The sequence below is a fragment of the Bombus fervidus genome, chromosome 15 (assembly GCF_041682495.2).
Source record: "Bombus fervidus isolate BK054 chromosome 15, iyBomFerv1, whole genome shotgun sequence".
Lineage (NCBI taxonomy): Eukaryota > Metazoa > Arthropoda > Insecta > Hymenoptera > Apidae > Bombus > Bombus fervidus.
This window is the reverse complement of record NC_091531.1, coordinates 8,216,681-8,242,074: the sequence shown is the minus strand read 5'-3', so window position 1 is coordinate 8,242,074 and position 25,394 is coordinate 8,216,681. Positions and strand designations below refer to the sequence as shown.

Sequence of the window (25,394 nt, the reverse complement as noted above, 5' to 3'; positions counted from 1 at the left end):
TACTAAATAACAAATTATTGTTCAAATAATAAGAAAGATTGTTGGTAATAAAAAGCCGATTGATAGGTTATAGGTCGGTAAGTGTCGACGACAAAAAATGGATTAATCGACTATCGGTCGGTAAAGTGTTAACATAATTCTTACAGGGCAAAAAAGCTATATGGGTCGGCAACTAAATGATTGCGGCTTTTTTTATTAGGTGGTAATGACAAAATTCGCAATCACTTGGTTGCCAGCCCAATAGTAGAAAACCACTGCGAAATGGTCGCTGGTATTTCTTATCGAATTTACTCGATTCTTCGGCTCTTACGAAAAATACATCGAGCAGACAAAAATAGATAATTATTGTTTGCCAGGAGTAAACAGAAGCTTAATTAACGAAACGAGGACGCGGAATCTTTTCAGAAATAACAAGTTTATTCACGTCGCGTGTTTGCGAGACCTCGAACGAGGAAAAAATAAGTAATCAAGGAAAACCCAGAAACGTCATCCTGAGAAGGATAATAAAACGAGTCACGCCAGATCGCTATACCTTTCGCCAATTTTATCTGTTCGACCGATTGCGGATTTTGTCATTAGATGGCAGTGACAAAATCCGCAATCACTTAGTTACCTAAGATAGCCACTCTCACGCCATTTCGATAGAAACAGCGAGGCAACGAATTGTCAGATGGTCGAATTTCTTGCTAATTTTAGTTGAAGAAAATTAGTTCGCTCGATCGTTACAATTATTACTAAATTGTTCCATCAAAAAGCTACACTCCGCAAGTGTACACAGCTGAAGCAAGATACGCGATAGAGTACGAAGAATACAGAGAAACGTGGATTAAGTAAATAGCAAATTTGGTGTCGAGTTCGTATTGGTTTATTAAAAGCAGACGAAAATGTGGGAGCGAGCGAGCAAAGGCAGCGAGGGCAGAGAGAAGAGCAAAGAGGGCCAGAAAGACAGGTGAAGTGCGTGGATAAAGACGTGAACTGTGGAGAAGCAGAAAAGTAGACGTTCCGAAGAGGAAATTGCGAAATTTCGTATCGAGTAAATTTGTTATCGATCGTTTCCCGATCGGTCTGTCGATTCACTAAGATTAAATTGGTAGATGGCGTTTAGAAGTCACTAGCCATGGTACTTTCTTCGAAAGTAAGAAAGAGGGGAACAGATCGGACAGACGAAGAACGAGCAGACAGACATTAATGACTCGCGTTGTAATACGTGGAACGAGGCAAAAGGAATAGGCGCGAGTGTATAGTTTCAGAACCGGTTAAACTCCCGCGACAACCTTGAGCAGAAGTCTCGTACAGGCCAAGCCGAGGCAGACCACGTTTTCACCGCGGTGGGGAAGCCTTACAAATTCTAATGGGCAAGTTCACGGTTCCTCAGTCCGTTACCACCAGTGATAGTCCACATGGGACGAGTTTACAATCGCCTATACGTTTTTCCAACTACACCCTCCAGCGATCCACTTTCTCATCAACTTTTCCCATCGCAAGCTACCTCCACTGTTAGATAGGACAATCGTTGCTCTACGTATTCAACCGTCGTATACAAAGTGGCAAGTTCGTGCATACAATCGTACAATTTGCAATGGAAATCAAGTAGACCAACGAAGAGACGAATCTTATTTGAAATCGAAGTTAAAATATTAAAAAGGGGTATAGGAAAAGTAACATAAATTTTGAGTTTCGTCTATGGATGAGAATGAAAATTTGCAAATGTGGCATTTTTCGATGGAAATGCGATTCACTTGTTGCATTGGTTGGGAACTAAATGATTGCGGATTTTGCCATTAGGTGCTATTGACAAAATCCGCAATCGCTTAGTTGTCAACTTTATAGGTTATACAGGGAACCATAAATCCTGTGGCGAAGTCTAGAGAAGCAGAAAGGGCCCCAAACGCTTTGACCTGAAAACTGTGGGAAATTTGCCATGCGGCAAATGCAGAAAAAAACCACAGTCCAGTAACAAGGAACGATGGTAATGGTAATTTGGATCGACGAATAAAGAAGTATAGCTCCATGCGGCATTTACCGGCGGAAGCCAGGGACAATTGCAGGATGGAAGGAGGCGTAGAGGGTGTGGCGATCGGACATCGATAAAGCGTCCTCGATAACGTCAAGCAGAGCGAGAGGCGGCCCTTGAAAATCGTGTTATTCATTACGTCGCGTTGCTGGCTGATGAAATAACGGGTAACACGGCTTAACCAGCGCATGCCAACGTACTATAAATAATCGCGCGGACCCGTTTCCTGCTACAACGTTTAATGCGTTGCCATGGACAAAGTGATGTTTAGCCTGACGAGCAGTCGTAAGAACCGGACGCGAGAAAAATCGGTGGTACCCACTTGCGTACCTGTTCTCTAAAAGTACCGAGACCAGAGTTGTTGCTACCCGACAGTAGTGGGGTGCTTGGGAAGTACCTAACATGCTGACAATATGGCGGTCTTCGAATCAGCTGGCGTTGATCCTATTTCGGGACTGTTTGTCGGTGTATTTTAAAAATTTTCATCGTCTTTCCTTTGTTTCGCTATTTTAGTCTCCTGTGGGCAGTAGACTTGATTGAATATTTATAGATCGGTAGAATATTTATAGATCGGATGGATTTTCGAAAGAGAAAAGCTTCAGACTCGTTCCTATAATGTGGATAATTATTTTGTTGCAGTTAGTATTTCAAAATTTGCTATTAATTTTATTTAACAGGTTGGTCGCCGTGTCACCCATATATATGTGACGGCCATGCTTCCGTGGGGGCCCTGTAACCCAAATATGGGTGACGCTCTTCTTGTTCGAGTTAATTAAATATAGGATATTATATATAGAATATACAACATAAAAATATTAAAAACACATTATACCATACTTTTTATTAATTTATATTCTGGATGAAATATTACATTATGCTATGTCACATGGTATTCGTTAAAATTTATTATTAAAGTGGTACTTTCTTCGTTCATTGGAGAAGTTTCTATTTAATTCTGGAAGGGGTAGGTGAAGCTTTTTTGGTGACGACGATCCATCCGAAGGAAACAATTTTATCGCGAGTTTTCAACGCTGAAAGTAGAAAGAGAGGGTTCAAATGAAACACGTTCCTCGGAGCGTTAATTAAGCGAAAGAAAAAAGAAAAAAATACCGACGGGAGGAAAAACGGGGGAGGATTTATTAGCAAAAAAGCAGCATGGCGGATTAATAAAGCTCGAATGTCCGCCCGTAGTCCAGCATTGAATAATTTATGGTCGGCAGAGGGGAAAAAAGAAAATGAAAACGGAAGTATAAAAAAATAATTAAAAAAAAATTATATTACCTGGACCCGCTGAATCTACCTGCACGTCCGTTCCTTGTGCATCGTCCAGCACGTCGTTAAGGTCGAAATTGTCTGCCTTTGAACCGTAGGATGCGCCAACGCTTTAATACGACGCGTTTTTTAATCCTCTCGTTCGAATTTTCGACGCGTGTTGCATATATTTCGATGATTTTTTGATGATACGAAAAACTAGCGTAGGAAGAATTTGTCAGTAGCTGGTAACAACTACTGAAGAATTTTTTATCATCCAAGCTTTTTGCATTTTCAGTTCATCGATTTTTTATATTTCACATGTCGAGGATTTTTAATATTTAACATTTCCATGATTTTTTAATGATACGAAAAAATCGCAAAAGAAAGAACTATTTACGATAGAATCAATAAGGAAAATGATCACCTTACGTAACGAAAGAATCGTTATCGATAGATCGGTATTTTAAACACTATGAAAAATTTCCTAGAAAAAAAAAAAAAGAATCAAATTAATTTAATGATCGATCCAGTGGCAGGCTGGATCGCTTAGGAATCTCGATAGTTACGAAGGCGGACACCTGACAGATTCCAGCTGAGCGTGCTTCTTACGTAAGTCTCGGAAGATGTGCCAATAGGCATTAGCCTGATTTATATAATCTCGAATAATTTAATAAATTGCCGGAGAGGCTTCGATCGCGTATTAAAGGGACTCGGTCGTTGTGAAAATCGCCAGACCAAATGGAAATTGCCCACGGGATATCGGGTACTCTGGTGCACTGGTGCGTGCACCTGGGTCGGTCTCGGATTTCGTGCACCCGATACATCGAAAAACTTTCACGCACGGCCACGTCCGACCGTTCTTGTTTTTTACCCTGAAAAAATTGGGATCGATGGCTACACAGGAGTTGAAAGAAAGACTGTTTGGTCTACTGTGCCAATCGTGATTTAAATGGACAACTATATACATATATATATAGGGAGGGAACATGAGAAGCTCGTTTTCGGTTATCTTATGACCTCTGGGATTTTTTGCTAAGCCTTGTGATTGTAGTATAAAATGGGTACTAAAGGGAAGACTATTCTGCTTGATTTTATGATTTTTGTGACTTGCCATGGTTACCGCAATTGGAATATAAACTGGGTGCTATAAAGAAGATCGTTCTTGTCGATTTTATGATTTTTGCGTTATTTGATGAATACTGTGATCGAAGTATGAAATTGGTACATACGAAAAGACTGATTTGTCTGTTTTTATGATTATTTTTTTTTTTATGAACACTGTAACTGAAGCGTAAAATGGGTATTATAAATTGTTGAGTTTATAATTTTTGTGTTATTTTACGAATTCTGTAGCTGATCTATAGTATTCATCTATCAAAAAAATACTATATTATCTAGCCTGCAGAAAGCCTGGTGAACTTATAGAACTTATACATCTGTCTTCTCCGATTCTGATGATTTTTGAATATGTTGTAGAGCTCAAAATTTTGAACAAATTTTTGTTATACTTATAACCACCGATCGCGCTTAGTTTTCGAGATATTCGCAAAAAGCTGCAGGTACCTCTAGGGTTTATTTCTGCCCATAGTTGTGCGTCTGTGGTATTGGTTCTGTTTATATCACATGTTATTTATCTTACTATTTATATTATTACATTATTTATTATTATATACCATATATTATTTATCTGCAGTTTATAAACGAGAGTCAAAATCGTCAGTTTAAAGGCCTTGTGCACAAGCAGCACCTGTAGTTTCTTGCGAATATCTCGGAAATTAAGCATGATCGATGATTACATGTAGAGAAGAAAATTGTTCAAATTATCGATTTGTATAATATATCAAAAAATCATCAAGATCGATGAGGAAGGAGCCATTCTGCAAGTTCACCAGAAGATTAATTCACGCGAACCTCACCAGTACCCGGTCAAACGATTTCAAAATCTAATTAAAAATCCTACGCTCATTGTTATTTCTTTCGTTCGTCTAACTTTATGTAAATAACATTCTGTAAATTAAATGAATAGCAACGAACGTGCAATATTAGATGAAACTTTGAAACCGGTCGTTTGACCAGACCTGGTAAAATTAGAGTCGCATTAACTTACATAATCGAAACAAAAGTTCTATTCTGCAAAAGATTTAAAAGACACGTGGTCATTAAAAATACTTACGCAAAATTGTACTATTACAAGCAAAACGCGAAAGGCGTGGAGTCTAAATCGAGATATGTTTGATCATTAATCGCAAGGTAGCGAACGCGTCATACGTCATTCGTTTACTTTGTGTTCGTCATTTTTACGATGTGTATTACTGCACGCCTCGCGATTCGTTTATAAACCGGGCTAGGCGATAACGCGTATTAGTCATCGAACCGTGACGTACGACACGAGGCGAGGATAATGAACGAGTTTGCAATCGACTGGCGCAATTAGATTCGCACGAAGATTAAGCCGTGCTTTCGTTCAATGCCATGGAAGCCTCGTTTAGAATCCCTTTTCACACAAACGAAACTCCTGCAATACTAATCATCCGCTCGTTAACACGCGAGAAGGCGAGGCGTGGTCGTGATGCGAAATTTTAATTATTACATTTGCTAGTACGATCTTGTCTAGATGGATAAGCAACGATGATCACACTAATGCGTCTGTGGGAAAATTAAAGACGCAGACCAGCTCACGATACGTAAAAACACACAAGACATCGGAAATAAAATAGGATGACTTGGCAATTAAGTGATTGCGGATTTTGTCATTGGTTGGTATGGACAAATCCGCAATCACTTAGTTGCCAAGCCAATACATATTAACATAATACCGTGAAGTAACATTTTCTTGGTGACTTATATAATTATAACATATATTTATATATATAGTATATAATAATATAATATAATAGCAAATATAATAAAATATAATAAAAATAATAAACATAATAATATAATATATAATATATAATATATAAATATATATTATAATTATATTATAAGTCGCTAAGAAAATGTTACTTCACGGTATTGCGTTAATATCTATTGGGTTAGCAAAAATAGAAAAATCGACTACATGCAGAAGAAATATATATTGTAAGCCTATAATATTTATTATAATATATAATTATATATATGTATTATAGGCTTATAATATATATTTCCTCTGCAAGTTGTCGGTTTTTCTATTTTTCAATCTTTAATCTGGTCTTTTTCCAAAGTAATACCGAAACATAATTCAGGTAATTCAGGTTCGACAACGTGATCGGGCATCAGGATACTATGGCTGCGATTTATTTATAAAATATTTTCTATCAGCCAGTAAAGTGGATCGATGATAAATTCATAAAATAAGAAAAGATGAAGTTATCGTTCTTTGTTCTCTTAAATATTTAGTTCCGAATCATATCGATAGCTAATTGAAAAATAGTATTGGCGAGACGCAGTTCACAGCCGACAAAGGTAGGAACAAGTATTTATTGATATTCGCCGTCTATGACTTCTAATATTCTTTTAGAACGAAAACTGGATAAATTATCCGCTTTAGAATTCACTTGGTCAAGCGACAGGACGTAATTTGTAAAACATCCAACGGGAGATTTATCATATTTATATGGATTTATATGTGCTGCAACAGGTGGAATAAATGGTAGGCTAGGTGATTCTCGGTAGAATGCATAGTGGAAAGGGAAGATTCGAAGAACGAAATTTTTCTGTGGCTTTCGCGAGCGTTCGAGATCGCTGGTAGTCGATAGCAGAGGATACGTACGTAACCGATTGCAAAATCTGATTTTCTTAACTTGTTCGAAGCCCGTGTCACGGCGAGTCCTACGCTTGCCGAGCGTAATCCAATTAGCGACGCATCATGTGCGCTTTTAAAGGGAATTCATGTCGACTACGCTCGGAAAGCAAGCTTTTCCTTTATTTTCTTGCCTCTCCGCAATTTGTCCGAGAGCAGCGTGAAAGATTCGCGTTTGGTAAACGATTATGCCTGATATTGTTTCATCGAATCGAACAGAAGCTAGGAACGAACGAGCAAACGCAGTGAGATCAGAAAGGAGCACGAAGGAGGCCCAGAGGGCACGGAAAATCAAAGGATGAAGAAGAAGCCTGGGTAGAACTCAGGTTCTGAGGTAGAACTCAGGTAACCCAGAACCCAGGTACCTCGGAACCCAGGTACCCCAGAACCCAGGTACCCCAGAACCCAGGTACCCCAGAACCCAGGTACCCCAGAACCCAGGTACCCCAGAACCCAGGTACCCTAGAACCCAGGTACCCTAGAACCCAGGTACCCTAGAACCCAGGTACCCCAGAATCCAGGTACCGCAAAACCCAGGTACCTCAGAACCTGCTTCTTCTTCTCCTTCCCTCGATTTCCTCCCGGTACCTGAACCTGGGTTCTACCCCAGGACCTGGGTTCCAGCCCAGCTTCTTGTTAGAATCCTACAGACACCAAAGAGCGTGCCCAGATGGTGTCCGGATATCTGAGAGAGCCCGAGAAACTTCGTAGACTTGGTCAGAGTGGATCAGAACCGGATAGATAGGAAGACAAAAGGATAGAAGAGCGAAGTAAACAGAGAAACTGTGGAACAAGTGTTGAATAATAGAAATTGAGATATTGAAATGCATTTGGAGTCAGATGTCACGAAATGTTCGTATTTGGCTGCACTATAGGGGACACAAATTGGTCGACAAATCGACCCAGATTATCAAGAAATAAATATTTAATACGACGCTCATCCAACGAATATCGCTATAGTCGTTCCGCCGTTTGCAACGTCACCTTTTATTTTCCTTTCCGACTTTATTGATTACGTCGAGGCTCTCCCTCTCTGTGTCGCCCTTTGCTACGTGTCCCAACGTTAGAGTGGCTTTTTGACCGGTCGCTCACCTGCTACCTCTTGCCCTCTGAACGCACCACCTCTCTTGTAACACATTGGCGATGCAATCCAGGTGGAAAAGGGTCAGAACGAAAGCTTGCGAAACTAACAGTACGACACGTACAAACACGATGTCTTTGGGATACTCCTGGATTAGGGTGATTCTGTCCAGTACCATTAGAACCTATTGGCTTGTGTAAGGTCTCGTAAATAGTGATAATTGTGATTATTACGGTCTATTGTTAGCAACTACACACTTAGCGATAGCTAACCCGCAGCTGTTTAATCTGATCGTAATTTATGAACACGCTCATAGGGTTCAGCTAGGACCTCGGTAGGCTGGTCAGGTGAATGTTTGGCAAATGGATAGTCAGTCACTGGAAGGACTATTTTCCGCTTGCGACTTGCCAAGTATCACGGCGCTCAGAGGTCAGCTTTTACATGGAACCATACAAATGTTTTTTAACACATTCGTTTAACTATCTGCTATGAGGTTTCTTATAGAAAGTGTGTAATCCTTTTAAGCTTCGTTTAAGTCATTTACGCGATACTTTGTATCTGATTTGGTATAATAAGATATAATTGATAATTAAATAGTTAGATTAAGATAATTAAAATTTCTTTTCTATCTGTTGTGTTTTCCAGACACACACGGTAACGAGCATTCTCCATTCCTATAATAAATTACAGCTGATTCATTGTGCAATGAACCTCTCGTTTAAATGGACGTTTCAAGAGATAGAAAACAGCTGTGTATGCGTTTTCCGTCACGTGTTCTCCCATCAACAATCGTCCACATCGATTCCATCGTTTTTCTCTTCAATAAAAACCGATGACTCGGTTGTTAAACCACATTTTTCTCGCAACACGTGGCATTGACACGACTGTTCGAAGAAATCACGTTACTTAGATGTTTACAACCCTTGTAAGAATTTTATGTTCGTATGTCGTCGAATGATCATGATTGATTGTAATGTACGATGTGTACAAATTAACTTGTCAAACGTTTACTGTCTCTACCTTGCTGCTTATGCTATTTACACCAGCTAACGAATATGCTATTTAGGTGTCATCAGGATATTGTTAGCAGGCTTATGACTCATTATCTCTATCTTGAAGGCTTCGACTATTAAGAAGCAGTGGGACACAAGTATAAGTCATAATTCTTCCCATAATAGAATTAAGTGTTTTCTTCTTGGAATATGGTAGAAGTCTCGTTAGTCGTCTGTGTACTTTTTCTGCCTTTTTTTATCCTTGCAATTCTCCATGAACTTTTGATCTATTTTAACGTTCTATCAAAGTGTGGCGGCACTCGACAGCAAAATACCACCACTCGACACTAACTAGTGTCGAACGACGACAGCGTAGTGGTTAGCGCCTTAGGTTACGAACGTTCGGGACCCCGGTTCAAATCCCGGCGACCGAATTTCCGATTTTTCTTCTACGCATCTAAAATGCAGCAGAAGAAAAATGTAGCAGTGTACCCCAGCAGCAATACCGGCGACCCGTAGCCAGAACCTTTCCTCATTTTACACTACTATAACGCACTATCACTACAACTATACCGGCCAGAAATAGCAACAAACAAACATTATACACCTCAGAAGGTTTCATTGGTTTGTCCCATCCTACGTTAACTGTGACGAGGATCTTAGGATCTCGTGATGTTTTCTAAAATAAATTTCCACTTGTTGGAAGAAAATTCGATTGCAAAGGGAAATGGCGAAAAACTAAGAAAACCAGAAATCTTCTTCAGCCTTTTCAAGTTTCAGGATGGTAGGTACGACCTTTTGATAAAGAGGACAGTGGGGAAAACAGCAATCGGATTGACCTTTAAAACAGTACAGTCCGGGAGAGACTACTCATAGCAAAGCAGCCAAATATAGTGTTCGTATATATTCCACATGTGAAATGTCATCGGTGATAATTCATGGTACGTAACATAGTTAAGTTAATAATTACATCCTATAAAAAGTTGAGAATACACATGTTTGACTTTGAATGCCATAAATGCAGGAAACATGTAGGACAAATGGGGGGATAATAATCATGGTAGTGGTGTATTTATCTGACCTTGATTTGTTGCAACGAAATTTTATTCAATGGCTGATTAATTATGTGAACGTAAGCTGTTATTATGTGAAGAAAAAATAATAGGTAGAAAAATTGTCGAGCTGCTGAAACAGCAATTATTAAGCAAATTAAAAATGTGTTCAGCTGTTTAAGAAAGACATGGCTTGATGAATTTCATTTTAGGTTTATTTGCCCAATGATAAAAATTAAATGGCTGTAGTATAATTAACCGTAGCACAATCAATTGTTTTTTAATTAAAAATTAGAATAAAAAAATTAATAAGATATATACTGTCTCAGATATATGTAATTGAATGAAATTTTTAGTAAAAGTGCTGAAATAATTTTATGGCACGATAAGACCCTATAGAATTTTATATTAATTGTTATAATTATTTTGTTTTAAATATTAATATTTAAATATATAAACCAAATGGTTTATTGGAAATGGACAAAATTGTCTTCTGAGCAATTGCTCAATCAAATATTATACTTGGTCCCAGTCTGTAAAATATTTGTCTATAACAGGAACACACAGAGGAGCAAATAGTTTAATGTTAACCAATATATCACAATATCTGACTGAGATGAAATATAAAACTGGTCAGGGGACAAAATAGTTTGTATAATTGGAGTTTGTGCAATACAAGAAACAAGCATTTGTCTGTCCTAGGAACAATTATAAATTATTTATTGTAGTCAAGGAAGAATGAACTATTTGTTGTGGTCAAGAAACAAATAATTGTTTCTTGACAGACAAATAGCTTGTATTTATTTGTTGACTGGAAACAAGTATAATATATTTGTCCAAGAAAGTGGTCAGCGGACAAAATAGTTTGTATAGTTGGAGTTGGTGTGTAATAGAAGCTCACCAATTTTCCCTCGAATACAAACTATTTGTTGCTTGACCAGATAAATGGAATTATATTCTTTAAATCATTGTACTGTATGTTTTGTCATTCGATTATGCCGTCCAAATGTTCAAAGACACGTAGAACGACCATGGTCCACTTACGACCCTCTCTAACGTTATGGGGACTAGTACAGAGCCGGTATACGCAGGTAGCTGACAAATTACTCGGCCAGACTCTGTTTAAATTGCCCCATGACCGCCGCACTACGTGCGTAACTCACGTTGTTTGCCCATTAACGTCGATCATTTCAAGTATGCGCATCTATGTCACGTATGCTCTGTAGATCCATCCTACCTTTCAATCGGGCCATTCTCTGCTCTGCTTTACGTCCATGAACTCGATTCGACTGCTCTCTCGCGTCCCCCGAGCTGCAATGATGTAATATGAACGGCCCGACCACGTGCTTCGAACTATTTCTCCAACTCTCGATGATTCCATGGCTCCCCATAGAGGAATATGGTGTGGTAATATAACCATGGTACAATCGACGAGAGTTTGATTCTAGGTGTAAAAACAAGTGGAAAATATAGAATAAAATTTGTTCGTACGACGCTCTGTTTTCGAAAGAATCCAACTTGAAAGTTTGTGGGCTATGCGCGCACCCGGTCGATTTAGGGATAAAAGTAACAAGAGGTTATCGTGGAAGTATAAAAGAGTCGACAAAAACGAAGAATAACGACGAATGATCGTTTCAAGGTTTCTTCTTCTTTTTTTTTTTTTTTTTTTTAGAAAAAGCAATTTTATTTCATTCTCCAACGAACAAATGTTTCCGTTTATATTTGGATCAATTTTGGCTTTCCTCGCTATTTCTACTTTAGCGCAATTTTACTTTTCTTAGACTCTTGAGTACCGGTACTGACTAGTCAGCGTTCGAAGGTAAAAAATTTGATCACCGAGTATAATCCACCGAGTGGCAAAAACATACTTCAAGGACCGGTTTAAAAATTCGAAAGGAACGATCTCGTCAACTATGTAATAAAACAGCGTTTATGCGCAATCCTGATGTCACATAATACTGTATTACGCAATGCTCCAAGTCATCGACGATCCGAAACACGTGTTAACGATCGACCTTTTTATTCCTCGGGCAAACGTGAGTCCTTCATCGTGCGGCAATAACCCGATAATGAAAATGTATCCTTGACAACGATTCATCGTTTATCCGTGTCTTGTTCTAGACCTCTTTGTTTTTATGAAATCGTGGAGCGAAGAATGTTTCGTGTCAAGGTGCATTCCAGATCTGTTTTTCCCATGTCAATACTCTCACGGTATAAAAAGAAAATATAAATAAATAATTGGAAGCAACTGAGGTTAATGTTATTAGTTTAGCAAAGTTTGGTTTAGACCAATTCAAACATATTCAAACTTCGTTTTTCAAACTGATTCAAACTGCACGTAAATCTACGTTAAAAAATAAAGATATTTCATAAAACAATAAGTTGTCAGCGAATCCTGATCGAAGCTCAATCTAGTTCCAAACTTGATGCGACTAACTCAAACTTGCCCGAAATTGAACTCGAACCTACCCCACGTTCGAACTGGATAAAATTTGAGACTGAAACAACCATGAAAATCCCAACTTTCTCAAACTTAAGACGTCGTTAGTTATAAATAAACAATGTTTAAAATGAACTTTTGTAATTAAATAAATCGCAGGTGAAGATAAAAAAAAAGCGACGAAACGTACGGAAGGTTAGGATGTTACGGAACGAAGCGACAACACGGAGAAACGATGAAGAAAGATATCGTCCAGTTTTTACAGTTACACTTTATATCGTAAATTTCAAAGCGTAGTTACCTTGTTCACGCTTATTGCGTGACTAAACAGCCGACGGCAAATTGCACGGTGCAATTAACAGAAATTTTCAAACTAAAAAACAAGCAGTCGCATCCATGTTTATGGACGATAATTAATCGCAATTTCCGACAGCCGGGCACCAATTCTAAATATTGAACATGGTATTTATTATGCTCGTAATTATCCGCGATCGATGCCAATTATTACATTTCACAGAAAGAAATGTTTTTCGTTGTAATTTCCATCGCGTGCACTAGTCGCGTGCATTTGCCCACGTGCACGTACATCACGGCGTAATTGCTGCGTGTGTTTATTTTCTAGTGAATATTATAGAAATGGTTGCTTGTAATTTGCAATTAGCCCAAACTCTGACAGGATAATTAAATTATTGGTTTAAAGGAAGAAATGTAATTGCGCCTATCGAAACGTAGGACAACGAACGTCCAATTGTTTCGTTTATCGTTGGACAATTAAAGTTAAGCGTTTCTGTTAACGGTAACATCACAGGATTGTATTTAATTAAAAACAAATGCACGATATAATTTATGAACAACTCGGTGAGAAAGAATTACTAGAACATTCTTTATTTTATCGTAAGAGGAAATAGTAAAGAATTAATAAAAAAAAAAAAAAAAAAAATAGAATGCTATCAAGAAATAAATAATAAAATTAATAAGAACTCCTTCCCTAAAGTATAAAACGAGACGTAAGGGGAAAGAAAGATAAATAGCAAACGATACACTGTCGATATGATGATTTCCTTGAAATCGAACATAAAATTGATAGCGATATTACTATCTTTTCTGCCGTAGAACTAGCGTGGAACGAATCGATCAAAGGATGCGTTTGATTAATCTTTTCATTCGGTGTTATTAATCTAGCTTATATTCGAAGAAGATTTTCTGAACATTTTGTGCACTGCAGACGTGAATTCGCCTCCTTCTTACGGGCTTCATGCGGCATCCGATAAAAATCTAAAATAAAATAGTAAAAAAGAAAAGAAAAAAAAAAGAAAGCAATGGATTCTATAAAGGAAATGTTACGAAAGTGCCTTTACGTTACATGCTCGAATAGTACGAAACCGTTATCGACATATTACGATATTGATCGCTCGATAAGTTAGTTGCGACTTTTAACGAATTTGATAAAATAATAAATTTTTCTTAGTACCTATGACTCAAAGTCGATTTTCTTGAAAGTAGAAATTCGAATGAAAAAAATGTATGGCATATTCCGTATCCCCTGCAGGTTGTACCATCGACACACCCTGTATATATCGTTATATATTATATTTCATGAATAAAATTGGAAATTGTTACAGAACCTATTTTTCTAGTCGTGTTCATAGAAATATGAAATTCTGATATACCGGTTACGCTATAGTACGCTATAGTATTATGAGACGTATGATGTTATGGCATAGAAAATCGATTAACGTGCCAAAATGCCACGTGGCTAGCAAGTTCCAATGTGTTTCCCAAGTTTCACCTGGTTTCCTCATCGCTCTGCCATTGTATTCTATCACCGTTTCATTACACTGTCAGCTAACATTCTATTCATAGCAATTACCACTTCCCATCATAATAAATGCCCGAGTTTAACCTTCTTTCGGTCTCTTACACTCTGCTCCTCCTCTGCAACTGAACTCAACTCTGTTCGTACTTCGAATTAGAATTAATTAGACGCTCGAAAAGGTAGCCTAAGATGCTTTACGTAAAGTATTAAAAATTATCGCGTTAAATGCAACCTCGACTGTACAAGAATCGTTTCTTTTCTTTTTTTTTTTTTTATTGTTCTGAGTTTGATTTTTAACTTTGACAAATTTCTTCTTTCTTCCTGCACCGGGTCAGAACGGACCTCCAGCGAACTTCTGTCCGCTTCTTTGAATTTTATCGAATTGAAATGAGAAAAGAGTTAGAATTCGAATTTTCAAAATAAATGACGTATCCGATCTCGATCGATCGAACGCTCAGCGCTTTGAAACAGATGTTACGAAACGACTGGGTCGAAGTGGACCCGGACGCTTCTTTAAATTTTGTTAAATTGAAATGAGAAAAAAGTTAGAATTCGAATTTTCCAAATAATTGACGTATCCGATCTCGATCGAACGAACGTCCAGCGCTTTGAAACAGATGTTACGAAACGACTGGGTCAAGGTGGACCCGAACGCTTCTTTGAATTTTAATGAATTGAAATGAGAAAAAAGTTAGAATTCGAATTTTCAAAATAAATGACGTATCCAATCTCGATCGAACGAACGTCCAGCGCTTTGAAACAGATGTTACGGATCGACTGGGTCGAAGTGGACCCGGACGCTTCTTTGAATTTTGTTAAATTGAAATGAGAAAAAAGTTAGAATTCGAATTTTCCAAATAATTGACGTATCCGATCTCGATCGAACGAACGTTCAGCGCTTTGAAACAAATGTTACGAAACGACTGGGTCAAGGTGGACCCGGACGCTTCTTTAAATTTTAATGAATTGAAATGAGAAAAAAGTTAGAATTTGAATTTTCAAAATAAATGATGTATTTAATTTCGATCGAACGCTCAGCGTTTTGAAACAGATGTTACGAAACGACTGGGTCAAGGTGGACCCGGACGCTTCTTTGAATTTTAATGAATTGAAATGAGAAAAAAGTTAGAATTTGAATTTTCAAAATAAATGATGTATTTAATTTCGATCGAACGTTCAGCGTTCTGAAACAAATGTTACGAAACGACTGGGTCAAGGTGGACCCGGACGCTTCTTTGAATTTTAATGAATTGAAATGAGAAAAAAGTTAGAATTCGAATTTTCAAAATAAATGACGTATTCAATTTCGATCGAACGTTCAGCGCTTTGAAACAAATGTTACGAGAACGACCGGGTCGAAATGGACCCGGGCCGTTAAAGCATCGTCAGCCTGTCGATCGTACGAAGAAAAGATTCGATTTCTTGACTTGTTGCCTCTTTCCAAGCGAAACGATCAGGATGCGAGCAACTCTGTAATTTCTTGGCCGTTGCCTCGATAATGAGCCGGTGAGTCAGTCGTTTAACACTAGCCTCGTCCTCGACTCCGTGTGTTCGATTTTTGCTCAGAGGACTAGCGAGCGTAGAAGTCTGAAATACGTTCGTAACAATCGAACAAATAAATTCTCATCGCGTCGATTTGTTGAATAGATCCTTTCTTCAATTTTTAGGGACGGCGGGGGGAGGGAGGAACTTTTAAAATTTATTTTCCACGCGTTCTTGGCGTCGCTTTTTACGTAATCGTGTCCTTTTTTAAGTTTCAAAAAAAAAAAAACACGATGTTTCTCGTTTCGATTTTACCTCTGAAACCTTATAAATTAAATTGTATTGTTAATTTCAGTTAATTTTATTCAATGCGCGTCAACAGATACAGATACATTGCATTTAGAATTGAATTTTCATTGAAACATTTCCCACATTCAATATGCTCGGTATCAGAGGAATTTGTTAATCTTTCATTTCCTGTAGCTGCCATTGATTTTGAAATGCCAATGATAATTCATTTTTAACATGCTTCGTATCTTACGAGGTCAAGAAATCACGGCCCTTATTGTCAGTTATCGTCAGAAATCTAAGCGACAAATAATACAAGTTGAATCGTTCCTCTCAGTTATCACGTGGTCTTGCACGGACACTCGTAAAGTAGCCGTATCCCTGCTCCATAATTCATTTCATCGTTACACGACCGACATGTACACGTGCTTTTTCGTGGTACGCGACACCAAAGCGTGCATCGATCCCACGACGATCGAATGGAAAAAACGTAGATAGGAAAATGGCACTCGACAACTTTCAAACTACCTTGCTTGCTTTTTTATTATTTCACGAGTAAAGATCGTAGCGAGGAATTAGAAAAACTCCCATCATACTAAACTGACTATAGCAAATAACTTCGAAGATCTTAGGACTGTCGCCTTCTTATGCTTTATCTATCGTTCGTTATTCGAGTTAGAAAATAACGTGGATATTTTATTTAAATATGTATGGACAAACACACCGACGTAGAATGCAAAAATTGATCAGGATCTTCGAAAGATTCAGTTCGTACGAAGGGATCGTCGAAACGTACGAATGTCGTTAAAAGACAGTCTCCTCCAGATTTCTTCGCAAAAAAATTAGTGGAGCTCCCTCCGATAGTGGTTGATATCTCTGCAAAATTTTAGGCCGGAATACGCAGCAGTTTCTTTGGAAAAAATTCGAGAAGATTTGGACCTGGGCCTATCGTAAGTTCTCCGCAACTGTATAGCGCGATAACTGTCTTCCGCGACTGGGTATAATCTTCAGCTCTTCTCGAGCTTTGATAGATGAACTTGTAGCAAATATCTCAGCAAAATTTTAGGTCAATATACGTAGTAGTTCGTTTGGTAAAAATTTGGGAAGATTTGGAACTGGGCCAATCTTCGCCCTGAATTTGATAGAATTGGTTAAGAGCCATAAAATATATTCGATATTCGTGTTTCGGTAACAACGGTGTCACCTGGACGTCCTCGCCCTCTTTCCTTTATCGATAAAACTTACCTAATTCAGGGCGGCGCTATTATTAAAAAAGCGAACCGGTGAAACGTTTGAATTCTCGCAAGAGTACAGCCTGTTACGCGCCCCTAGCACCAGTTCTAATTTAGAAATGGGTGGGATGACCTGTATTCGTTAGGTCCTATCAACTGACCTTGCTTTATATCGTACGCGTTGACTATCGCAATTTCCTTAATATCAGTTTAGAAACGCGCCTTTATCTCACAATGGATCCCCAAGCACTAAGGGAAGCGTATGATGATACTCCTCTATCAAAGTTAATTGCGTTCGAGTGGCACGAATGGTTTAGAATTGCGTGCTTGATGGAACAACCTATTGTACCGTAGAATTACTTTCTTAAAGCTTTTTCAATAGATAAATTAGACGAATAACATGTAGATCTAATAGGCGAATGGTTTTAGTAGACTTCGAACTAACGACGCACATTGTGCGTCGTGTGTTTTCTAAAAGTTACTAGATTTTCACTAGACTATTAGATCTTTATTTTAACGTTTGTTTATTTTGTATTATTTTATTTTGTTTATTTTCAGTACGAAATGTTCACGTTTGTTTGCTGTTTCTGCACAAGAGAACATAACGATACAGTTTTACTAAAAGTAAATACGCTTGTCATGATTTTGTGTCTTAAAAATAAGCGTAAATATTGAGAATGAGAGAATCAAGCGACACCCTATATATTTCCAAATAAATCCCCACCCACATAAGAATTGCAACCAAGAAATAACTAAGAAAAGATGTCAGAAGGACCTAGATATTTATTTCTGAGCTAAGAATCGACCCAAATAATCACTTTCTAGACCTTCGTAGTTTGGCTTCTTAGAGCGATCGTTGCTTCCGGGTGAAAACGACGTTCGTTTTTCGCGATGGGCTTCGTCGCAGGCCTAAATCAGCACTGGTACCAATGGCTCGTTAATGAAATAGCCGCTGTTCGAAAGGAAACGTTCAATAGCCACTAACGATCACAGTTGGTCCAATTCCCTAGCTGCCGATAGACGCTAGAAGTGGCAATTCGATGGCCTGAATTCGAAGTCAAAGACGTGTGTCTGCTCGTGGACACGTTGATACGTACCTAATGTTACCTTGTAGAATTGACCATCTTTGATTCACGTTATAGACGATAGGTTAGTATGCTACGTTGTTATAGTAACTTGTAGCGCTAAATCGAAAAATAATCGTATTACTGTTGTAAGATTATTTTAGTACGTTGAAATGAATTTCAAAGTATAATAGTTAATTAAAAGTAAAAGTATTCTAAAAAGTATTAAAATTATTCTACTTTTCAACTTCTTTGAGATTTGAAATATTTTTATTTTAGAATTTTACACGCACACGTTGACGTCGATATATTCCACGAATAACCTACAAATTGTTTTAGACTAAGATAACCTAAAATTAAATTCGTGATTAATATTTCACGATATTACAATGTTATTTGACACTAACCTTACTCAGTCGGGTGACCTGTTTCAAAATTTGATCTACAATTAAAAATTAAAATAAAAATTTTTATGTAAATTCTTATATTAACAGAAACTAAGAAACTGATCAATCAGATAACATAAGAATTTGCCTAAAGTTAGACGAACAAAAGAAATAGCAATGAACGTACAATTTTAAATTAAATATTGAAACCAGTCGTTTGACCAGGTCTGGTAAGGTTAGTGTTAATGATAATAATATCTAAAAAGATAACCTTCGTATAAATAATCTACGAACAATACATTAATATCTGTAGACAACGTCGTGATGATATTTCACACTTCATTAGGACAAAAATAAGTCGATCGTTCCAATTTGTTTGAAAACCCGATAGTTCGGATAGGAAAAAGAACCAGGCGTCAAATGAAGCAGAAGCTTCCGGTATCAATTCCTTGCGGAGATCAAACGGCACTAGGGAATTCCCAATTCCGCTGGAAAGAAACCGTTCCGCTATTATATTTCTAATTGAATTCCTGGTCGATGCACGAGATAGCTTTCAAGCTGATAACAAGTCTATTACCAGGCATCCAAAGTAATACTAATATTCTTTGCATTGCGAAACACAGAGATAGGCAGATGGAAGAGTGGCAGTACCAGAATAAAAATACCAACCTAAGAAAATTTAATGAAACTTTCTTCGAAGAGGTCGAACGACTAGTAGATGATTCTCTTCTGGTGGCTAATGTGATTCGAACGGCGATGATGTTACCTTAGGTTGGGAATAAACGTAAGATTGAACAGATTTTGAGGTTATACATCGAGTTAATATGGCGATGAGGAGAGAGTTACTATTTCGTTTCTGTAGTGGCATTGGTAGAAAGTTTGGTAACTTTTATTCTGTAATTAGAATCATTTAAATAATTGTAATTTTTAATTAGACGCAAATGCTAATCTTCTTCAACTTTTGGAGTTTCGACAAAATCTTTGGAATCTTCCGTCACGCGCTTGACGCTGTCAATTAGACAAAAAATAATTCAAATATTTTACAATAATATAGATTACAATTACAGTAAAAATTTAGACTAATTAAAGTAGAATTACAATTAAGCACGATTTTAAAAGGATAATTCTATTACTTACCAGCCTTACGCTTGTCATTCAAAATCGCCTAACCCCAACCTAACCCCAATTAAATAGAGCATTTTATTAGATAATCGGAAAGTATGTGAACTTAAAGCCCGATTAGAATATATTCTCCGAATCTTCCTCAAGTTTCGAGGTTTCAAAAATTGGTGTATTTTATCATACGCTCGAAACTAGTAATTCGTTAAAAAAATAATTACATCGTTTTACAGCAATACAGGAAAACCACTCGTTTGACGAAGAAAAAACAGATTCGTCATTTTTCTGGAATTTAGATAAAGATCTTTCTAAACTTTCAAAATTTCAAAAAGGTCATTAGAAACTTTCTAGCGTACGCTTGACGTTAGTAATTAGTTAAAAAATTATTTCCATCGTTTCACGTTGATCCGAGCGGGCTGCTCGTTTGACGCAATAATTCCAATAATTCTCAATAATTCCAATATATTTGGCAACTAATCCAGCAAAGCTATCTAAACGAACGTAAGCCGGCTACCATTCGGCGCAAAGCAGATTTTCATCAAAATCATATGAAATTCCAATTAGAGGCAATTTCAAAATCACAATTCTATTAGCGATCACCCGGTATACATCTCGTTCTAATTTCGTTAATGAATTCTGCTTTCAACGTATCGATCTTGATCGCGATTCGAAACGCCCACGACGTCCGGCCGTCCATCCGGCTGCTTCCGGAAGTAGGCGTAGGTGACCGAAATTGATACGAAGGAACACCGAATCCAGAAGTTCTCGGTTACCTCGTTGTCGTTTACGTGTCCTATCGCTGCTATGTTCAGAGGCAAAACGTTGTTTCGCGTACTACGAAACAATGTTATCGCTATTCGTTTGATAGTAAAGTAGATATACCTCGTACCTTCTGACGCACGATGGACGCATGTCACGGTAGAGCGAAGATAGACGTCTTAGCGAGAAAGTTCCTCGTTTTTTTGACAGATGAAAAATTTCATATTACGCGATAGAAATATCTCTACTGAAAGTATTTCAGAAACTCTTTTGATAGAAATTTTCCAAATTTGCTTGTTTCTAAAATTTCTGCCCTCTCTACATACAAGGTGTCTCATTTTTATCTTGTCAAACGATGTCGATATATTGTACGATTAAAAGACACGAAATAAATAATTTCTAAAAATATTTCCACGCAAATTACCTGAAACATTTGCATATAGTGTAACGTAAAATTTTCCTGAAACTTTTTTAGCTTCAAATATTTCTATAAAAATATCTGTATTAATATATCCTATAAAACGGTAATTTCCACGTAACTGTTTCTATTATCAAAATATTTATAAAAATCCTATTTCAAGTACCTTCGTCGCTGTAATTACCGGCAGCAGTAGACCGATATTTGTTTCATCTTTACTTCGTTAATTTTACAACAGCTCTGACTTGATTCACTTATACGGAATGTACATAGAAGAAAGAGAGAGAAAATTTTATTTGTAGGGGAAGAGACGGGGGAGGGATTCATTGCCGCTGAAAGCTCGGAACACTCGCGGGGAGTTTGATCGTGGCAGATAATGTGGTTATCGTGCGCGCCTGCATAGGAAACCATTAGGGGTGATGCGCGAAATTTCACCGGAAGCGGGACAGCCGCGGCCTTTCAACCCGAAAAACAGCCTTTTCATCGACGAGTTTACAAGTTTGCCATGTTTGCGTGTAAATATCATTTTCACAAAATTAATCAGAAAATTTCTAAATAAACCACGATAAAAGTACAAATATTACATATTTATGCCTGTTTTTGAAGTTTCAGGAAAAAATTTCGAAAATTTTCTATTAAACGCTCGAAACTACCAATCGGTGAAAAAAAATTCCAATATTCCAAATTAATCGATCTGACGAAGAGAAGGAAAATTTATCAAATCTTTTTCAATTTTCGAAATTCCAAACTATATCTTTAGAAATCTTTTGTCGTACGTTTACAAGCAATCGGTAAAAAAAAAAAAGAAAAAGGAAGAGAATTAATTGAATTCCATGAAAAGGCGTAAAGATCTCTTTGAATTTCTGAAGTTCCAAAAATTCTTTGGAAACTTCGCTTTAGTATACTCGACGGTGTGAAAAAAGAAAAAAATAATTCCAATATCCCAAGCTGACCGAGGCATACAGCCGCTTTGAAAAAGAAAAAAAGCAGTTTCACTAAAAAAAATATAAAATAAAAATATTTCGTCAAATATTCAGAAATTTCTGTAAACTTCGATTCTGTTCAAAAAGATGTTTCGTCCGATATTTGCGAATTTGCAATAAACATTTACGATTTATTTATATTTATATCGTTCTATTATATATATTATAATTCTACAATTCTACTAAAGACAGGAATGTTACTAACATTATTTCTTTTATTTTTTATTTATTCGCCATATTTTTACAGTCTTCGTGTTTTAAATACAAGAATAAATAAAATATTACAATTTTTACCGACCAACGCTGTTTGTTTCAACATTTGCAATTTATTTGTTTTACAATATATAAAACATAAAATTTTAAACAACCAATATCGTACTTACAGTCTACTTATTTTATAACCTCACCGTATTCGTTTGCATTATTGGTTGGCTGTTTCGCATCAGGTTTCCAAGATCTTGCCAACATAGCCAGTAGAGCGTAGAAACAATTTCTTTCTACTTTATTCGCTTTCTACGCCATCAGTTTAGAACGCAGACGCGATTTTCTCTCCCCTCCTCTGACGATCCTCTCATTCTTATCAACATAAATACACGCTAGTATACTTCGTGTACTTAGAGCGGCGCATCCTCTGCGGAAGTGCATATTAATATTGTGCATCACGTTGGCTGCGCGCGACAAGCGAAATTGTTTTTAAACAACCCGCCGGACTTTATCGCCGGAACCAATCGTAATGGTTAGCGGGAAACGAGTTACGATTTACGATTCTTGGAACGTTTGAAAAATACATTTTCAAGCCGATACCTTTGTCAGAATATCATCATCAGAATAATATGAAATAGCATTAAGAATAATAATTTATTTTTATCTAAGTTCCATTAAGTATACTTCTTATCGTTATAGCCTGATAATAACCTCTGAATTCTTTCCAATTTTCTTCCCGCCCCTAGCCTGTACCATAACCTCAAATGGTATCAACGATGACTATTTACAAAGGAATTGTTGTTTGTCGTTTAGAAAATTTAATTTATTCCAAGTTTCGATAAGATTGGATTACTTATCTAACTCAGATTTAATATTTCATCCTGTATGATAATAGGTGAGTGATTATCCCAAACTTGGCCTACGTTTAACTGTGTAAAAAAGAGAAGGAAAGAGATAAATGGTTTGATTCAAGTGAAACTTATATCTTCGAACAGACATTTAGATAAAACAAACTTTAGAGAAATTTAGCCCAAACTTATCTCAATGTGAATAACCAAACGCAGACCTGGCCTTAAGGACAGACAAATAGTCTGATTCAAGTGGAGAAACTTTTACCCAAACGTAATTCGAATGTAACGCAAGAGTATAAAAAGATGCACCGAAATCTAATGGGAATTTAAATCAATTCTAATCTAACCTAAAATGTAACCTATAAACCTAACCTTGCGTATATGTATAGGAAACGTGATTTCTAGTTGAACTCACAAATTAAATTGTTCTATCTGAATGAACCTATGATACAATATAAATGAAAGACATAGATAAGCATGGTGTCCCACTATCGTGATTCAGTCTGATAGGATCTTTTTCCATGGCGTAAAGGGAGATAAAGCGGCTATTGAAGCGGCTATTGCCACGATGTGACGACAAATGGTTTCAATGTTGTGCCCTCGACGTGTACGAGTCACGACTACGTAACATCTCGTACGGTTGCACGGTAATTGAGTGCTGATGAATCATTCGTATTAACAGTTGCATCGATTTTCTTGCCCCCCAGCTGCGTTACACCGCGATGACTTTGCAATACGACAAGTTCGTCGACCGTTCGTCTCGTGTCTTCTCTTCGCGTCGAGCGATTAACTATACAGGCTGGCGTAATCGTTGGTCGAAACTCACGAAACGGTGTCCCATTCTCGCTACTTTCCAAAGCTAATCAACTTCTTATACAACGTTAAATCATTTGGTAAATAAAAAATATATTATACAAAGCATGTAGTTAATATGAATTTAAATTGAGATTAAAGATGGCGTACGTTCGATTCAATTAAAAATAGAATTACATATTACCATAACTTCTCAGAAATGATTAGATTAATAATTAAGTTGAACTTAGATCCAAGTAGACTTAAGAGTCAATTGTGGAGAAAACATATATTGGTGAACGACATATCGTACAAAGTAAGTGGTTAATGTGAATTTGAATTGAGATTAAAGGCAACGTAGATCAAATCCAATGAAATTTACATTTTGATTATAACATTAAATTATAAGATCAGAATATAGGTTAAGTTAAATTTAAATCTAAATATAATAACTTTTAATTCTGTCCAACGGAACAGATATCTAATTCAAAGAATAATTAAAATATAGTGAAGACGTAATTTAAATCTAATGAAAATTTAGTGCTGTCATAATCTAAGCATAATTAGAACGTAATGCAAGCCTGACCAAAATCTAATCAGAACGTAGCTGTGAACGTAATCCAAGCACATTGCCGAAGCCTGAAACCCTAACCTAAATTTAGCTTTATCCTAACGTTCAATCAAAATCTATATCGAACCTAACCTAAACAATTGAAAAACACGCTCAAACAATTATCTATCGTCACAATAAAGTAATAAAGGAACTTTCAACAACAAACAGACAATTCCTCGAGTTATAGGTTAGTCACATAAAATTCTAAAAAAAAAAAAAACTTCTAAAAACACTTTTTTCAAATCGTGTATTATTTTCTAGAGAGTCAAGAAGATTGGAAAGTTATGGAAAAAAGAATGACGAAACTAGGACTGTCCCATTACCGGTTGATTCATTATCCTAATGAAGTGCATACCAAGCTCTAAAATCGGTCTCGGAAACGTCTTCCAGCACGCGAATACTTTTTCCCTTTCTTTTCCCCTCAATTTAGAGAATGTTTTACATAATCAGTTTAAATATCATGCTTAAAGATCGAGAAATTGTATTCCCACCCGTTAATTATGTACCTTTTAATGCAACACAGTTGGCAATTATATTCAAGTTTTTCCTTAGAGATTGCGAGTCCCGTCGGAATTTCGATTAATCCAGCCTTCGGTCTCCCATCGGATAATCGAGTTTCTAACGTGTTATTACGCGCACATTATTTCTACTAATGTTATACATGGCGATCGAGTCAACGTAGAATTTGCAACGATAAACTGTAACATCGAGCTCGAAGGGTTCAACTTCCTCGCTTCTTACGTTTAAATACATTTGCATTAACGGTATCG

The 25,394-nt window shown here is 37.0% G+C and overlaps 1 protein-coding gene across 3 annotated transcripts in view; it reads left to right on the top strand.

Annotated features, from left to right (window-relative positions):
* LOC139995096 (beta-1,4-glucuronyltransferase 1) overlaps positions 1 to 25,394 on the top strand; it is a 59,567-nt gene that overhangs the window by 17,166 nt on the left and 17,007 nt on the right. Inside the window, exon 1 of one of the 3 annotated variants that reach the window (XM_072018262.1) lies at positions 13,739 to 13,905. The exons of the other annotated variants lie outside the window; for them this stretch is intronic. The gene's annotated coding sequence lies outside the window, so the exon portion shown is untranslated. Of the gene's footprint in view, positions 1 to 13,738; positions 13,906 to 25,394 lie in introns of those variants that run through there. 3 annotated transcript variants of the gene reach the window in all.